Raw genomic sequence first — 5,812 nt, forward strand, 5'->3', positions numbered from 1 at the left:
GGAGGTGGGGTCGTCATAGTTTATACAACTTTTGTCGATGTAATAGTGTAAATAGAACTTTCTTTTAGTGCGAAATCTATTTTCTCGTTTTTGGTATCGAGTCCTGGCGCGAGTTGACGATCTGCTAAGCCCTTTAGTACGCCTCTGGGTACGGTAGGGTCATCACAATTGATTGGTATAAACAATTGAATATGCGAAGAGGAGATAGAAGGCAGAAATGATCCCACCGGGCATGCCAAAAATTTGTATGCAATAAAATTCAAATCTGCAAGAAAATTACAAGGCAAGAAAAATATACGACAATTTTGAATTATATAAATTTAAGAAAAAGAAGTGAGTTACTGTGAAGACCCGGAAAAAAAATTATGTATGCCCTGAATTTATTTCATTTATTTACTTTGATATTGGGAATATTATGTATAACGAATAAATGATGAAATTAACGGCCTAATTGAATCTCTATAGAATTGAGAATTTAGAAAAGATTCTAGGATAGTATAGAAAAATTTTATGAATTAAATACATATATGGCATGCATATTGTAATTTATGTTATTTGCAAACAAATACAACTAGACACGTAAACTATACTAGAAGTTCAATCGGTACATGTCTAATAATTTTTCTTAGAGCTAAAAGTGTCAAAATTTTTCCACGAAAATACAAATGAAGTTACGAGTCCATGCATGAATTCATAAAAATAAATAAATAAATAAATCAGGCCGTAGTGAGCAAATAAGCTACAATTAAAAGACCAAACTAACCTTAAATTTTAGACTAACTACCAGGTGGCCAAGGCATAAGCTATCAGAATTCAGAAGACCAAAACCGAGAGAGGAATAAAAATTTAATTGATAGGAAACGAATAGAAGCCAGCAACCATCTACTTGTCTAAGCGGTGAAGTGTAAAAATTAACTGAGATTGGGGCGGTGAGTTGAGACAGCTGCCAAGAAGGAATGCATCACCAAATTTGCTGAATAAGTAGTGACCGAAAGAGAGACAATAAAGAGAAATTATCTGCTAAGTCTAAGTGGTGGAAGGGAGAAAACCATTAGGAATTGGCTTCTAGATTGTGTGGTACCTGTTAAGACAGCTGCCCATTTATTTGCTACGTGAGGTGATGACCGAATGAGAGGAACTAAGAAATTCATTTGTGCACTAGTTGGGCGGTGACCGAGAGGGTTCCATTCACTTCCCCTGTTGCCTAAAATCGAGAAACAACAAGAAGGAAAAACAGAGACCCCTCTTACCTTCTCCAACCATGAACACCAGCCAAGAAACAAGAGAAACTCCAGCTCATTTAACCAAGGAATCGAGAGAGGGAAACAAAAGAAAACCAGAAATCTTGTTCCAGTCTAAACCGTGAAGAGACAATAGGTAATTAATTAAGCTCTTCTTCATTTTCCTGCTATGCCTGGTTAATAATTCCTTGGGATGAACTAGAACTGAGAAAGGAAGGAATTCACCGATAAAAGTTCTTCAAAGCTGGAAAATTCTGTTCAAAGCTATTGCATGCCACCCGATGATAAAAGCTGCAATTTTCAAGTCATTTCTCCTTCAAAATGTGTTAGATTATGTCTTCATGCATTATATATATTCCATAGTATACATATCTTGACATGGGTGCAGTACTTGACCTGAACTCAAGTGGAATGAATGTAAAATATGAAGAAACTTGGCTGAATTTCTATTTGGACACTACATGAAGGATCAATAAGATGAAGCTGGAAATTTCCAGCTTTATCTCTAGAAAATTTTGTTAGTTTAGTCAAAAACTCACTTCATATAACTGCCATCTTCCTAATCCAGTCATCCATGTGTTATTTGAGGAGCTAAAAGCAAGAAAAGATTGACTTTAAAGCAATCTCAAAAGCTGGAATTTTCTGCACAGCAAATCGAGAGGGAAAAGCTGCAATTTTGGTTATTTCTCTAAAAGGTTTACTAAATTGTGACTGGAACTCACGTATTATGATCTGTCTAATGTTTAATATGATTACAAGTTAGATTTGAGAGCATAATGGAAAAACTAATGGCGAAATTTTGATTAAAGCTGATGAAACCTGCTAGGAAGGCTGAGAGAGAGAGAAAAGGACTTTTAATCAATCTTCCTTTGAATTTTAGTTGTAAACCTCATATGTTCTGTTTAAGGCTACTTTGTAGCTTGATAAGATATGTTTTATACTTCTAGTTGGAGCATGAACCTGAAAGGAAATATTTGAGAAAACATCAAAGTTGAACTGTTATACTGCTGGAAAACTTCGTTGAATGATGCAACAGCTGATGACAGATTTTGTGTGTGATTTTGGCCGAACAACATGCTGAAATTATGAGTTACTCACCTTGTATATGCTGGACTGAATATACCTTAAGTATTTAGAGCTTTAAGCAAGTGAAAGAAAAGAGTTTTTGACAAAAGTTGAAGTAACGGTACTGGATTAATTTTGTGGTTGCTGTCCGAGAGAGTGAAGCAGGATGTGTTTCTGTCCGGCCATTTTTGACCCTGAAATTATGAGAACTGGGTGTTGGTGTCTTCATAAGAAATGTAGCTCTTTATCTTAGCTTCGAAACACTATAAAGTTTGCCTCAATCTGATAAGTATAGCTCTAGTTATGATTGAAATACCAGAGGATGGCAAAGCTGACTTCCTCGTTGCCTTTCCTTTTGTTTCACATGCATGCAGCTTTGATGATGGCCGTGAGGAAACCAACTTTTAACTAACATTTCTTCTAATTTCCAATCTTGCAAGTTTTCATAAATGATAGCTACGATTGTTCTCAGATTTAATGGATATACCTAGTTCCACGAGTAGGGTTAAACTAACGCGATTGAGTGGAAAGTTACGATAGTTATATACGTAAAGTGGCTTCTAATGATTTAATATTGTGTTCATTACTATTTTAAAGACTATTAATGTGAGGGGCTGGTGTAATGGAACAAAACCCAAACTACAAACAACTTAGAATCTGGTTTAGCTTAAATGGAACAAATGAAGAGTTCATTTGCCTTAATCCTTGAATATTGGATAGAAAATGATTTAATTTTAGTCTAAACATCTTACAAGACTTTAAACTTGGAATATATGTATATTTCTTTGGTTTCTGTTAAAATTGCTGGTATGAATGTCATACTTAAATGTATGGGTGGTTTGAATAAAAGTCTTGTGGTTTTAAAAGAGAAAAAAGAGTTTTTCACAAGTGACAAATGAGTTTCCAGATTTTCGGATTTCACTGACCAGTCTCAGTAAAATGCTTATATCTCGGTGTAGGAAAATCCGATTGAGGTGCCGTCAGTGGAATTTGAAACTAGAGTCATAGGCCTTTGTTCTGTAAAAATTTCATATTTTTCGTCGATGTGTACTGCTGTCCGTGACTCCTCAAAGTAGGCTGTCCTGCTTGAATGTCCTGTTTCTTCAGAAAAATGAATTTTTGACTTGGATTGAATCTTTGGCCTATTTGTGATTTGAATCTCTGAAAAGTGTCTTCTGGGATGTGATAGTACTAAAATTCTATTTTCCAACAGTATAACTTTCATAATTGTTTGATTTGTGGAACTCGAGTTGCAAATTTTTAAAATTTACTGTTACTATTCATCTCCGTAGATTCCTGAAGAATAGAAACGGGCTTCTTGACTTTAAAACCTTAGACGGCCTACTTCCAACCTCTCACCTTGATTTTTCCACTTCCTTGGCATCAAATATATCCCTATTGAACTTCTCTCGCTAATGTATCTCTCATTTCCTCAAAGTTTTACTCTTTTAACAAGTTACCTTAATTAAAGCAGTCAAGACTTGTACTTAGCTTTTAGCCACCATTTTCAAATTTCCAAGTGAAGCTTACATGCTAAAATTGTCTTGTGTGTGGATGACATTGAGCCTAGTGAAAGGCTATTAGGCTATTGTGGTAAGATTATTTGTGTGTGATTTTAAGGCTGAATTGAGAAAAATAATGAAGCCATAAATGACTGGAAAATAGCTAAATACAAAGGGGTATACTGCCCAAATTTTCACTCGAAGGTGAGACGTGTATACTCGCAGTTTGAGCGAAGATTTTGAGGTCGAATTGAACTCGAATCGTCTAGGGTATTCAAGTCTTCGCTCATAGAGGTATATAAGTTAGAATTCGGCCAAACCTTGTAACCTTGGAAAAATGAAAGTAACGACTAATAGAAATACGTTTTCCTCCTCTCTTCGACTCAAATGGGAATTTCAAAGTTTAATCGCTTCAAAGTTTCAAAGTTTTAAGAACGAGCATGACTTTTACAAATATTCCCAAAATGAGTTTCAATTACTTGATTTTCTTTAAAAGAAACTTGAACCCTAATTGATTTCAAGTTCTTAAATGACGTTTTATCACAGAGTTGAACTCCACACAAGGAGTAATACCTGACCGTGATCCGTAAGGCACTACATCTTTGGTGAGTGTTCCACTACCTGCTACCCATTATGTGAAATATCTGAATATCTGAAATAATTGATTTATGACTGTTCGAGCCAAATACTGTTTTGATAAAATGGAGGCAAGCGTGTACTTTATCGCACTCGACCTCCCTTGTTTTCCAATGAGCCTCTGTATACTATTATTATGAGATGAGATTTCGCTATATACATGACTGTGTTTGAGTTATTTAGGTGATATCCCATCAACTACTGCTACTGTTTGTACTGTTTGAGTGCCCAACCTCTTAGGTGAGTCGGTTGTATCGAGCCAACAAGGGCTTGGTCGAGAAGGCCGATAAATCTTGGGGACTGATGTTTGGAGCTCCCTGGTGAAGTATAGCCGTTGAGCTTGCTTGTCGTGTTGCCCAACACCAGCAGTGGTAAAATCCTCAATTTGATCCTGTTTCTTTGGAATCTTGGATTCCTGGTATACTCGAGTATTACCAAACTATTGTTTGTGGCGTGCGGGCCCGGTAGGGGGTTGATTGGTGAACGGAGATTGGTGAAAGCGGTGTTCTACGGACTTGCATTTTATGAATACAAACGTTGACGGAGAGTCAACGGATCCAGTTATGATCAAGCTCCAGTGGTTATTGCCTTTTGAAAGCCATCCGTATCCTTTAATTGAGCTGTGATTAAATTAGAGTCTTACTGTACAGAGTTTATTTGATTATTTTGTGACCTTATTTGGCTGTGTTTAATCGTTTTACTTGAAACCTCATTGGGCATTAGCTCACCCCACTTCCTTTGTTTTCCTTAACAGATCAGGGATGGATTTGATCGAGAGCTTTCTTAGCTGTACATTGTTTTGGACTTGTATTTGAGAGTGTAACCTTTTACTTAAGTAGACCTTACTTTTGACTCCTGTAAGTTTAAACCTATAAGTTCAACTCTTGTTATGTAAGTTGACTTTTGGTTATATGTATACTAAGCTTTTGGAAAATTGGTGAAGTGATTATATTTTATTTTGGGTTACACTCCCTTGCATGGAATATGTTTCGTCCGCTTCATTTGAGTTATTAATACTTTGATCGACTGAGCCCCGGCGGGAGTTGGGCAGGCAGTCCGCTGATACCTTAGGGTTCGCGCTAGGGAGAGGTGGGGCTGTCACAGTTACAATTTCCAAGATTTTCTCAATATATTGTAGAGAAAACTTCCTTCCATTCTTCTCTTCAAATGTTAATCCAAGAGTTTCGCAGGCTCGTTCTTGAATTAACCATTGACTTCTTCAATTTTTGAAATACAAGATTTGAAGAACTTAATGAACTTGAACACTTGATGATTCAAACCTTGATACAAGCAAGACTTGAAGAGTTTGAAGATGCAGAACCTTCGCAACTTTGGAACTTCAAGAAAATATGAGAGTTTGAGATATGT

General features: G+C 36.3%; 1 long non-coding RNA gene across 1 annotated transcript; it reads left to right on the forward strand.

The window, feature by feature from the left end:
* Positions 1-1,028: 1,028 nt before the first annotated feature.
* LOC140013010 (uncharacterized) lies at positions 1,029-5,378 on the forward strand. Its single transcript, XR_011820080.1, has 3 exons — positions 1,029-1,377; positions 4,355-4,413; positions 5,199-5,378. It is a non-coding gene; the product is annotated as an uncharacterized lncRNA (long non-coding RNA).
* The last annotated feature ends 434 nt before the right edge of the window (positions 5,379-5,812 follow it).

The sequence above is a fragment of the Coffea arabica genome, chromosome 1c (genome assembly GCF_036785885.1).
Source record: "Coffea arabica cultivar ET-39 chromosome 1c, Coffea Arabica ET-39 HiFi, whole genome shotgun sequence".
Taxonomy (NCBI): Eukaryota; Viridiplantae; Streptophyta; class Magnoliopsida; order Gentianales; family Rubiaceae; genus Coffea; species Coffea arabica.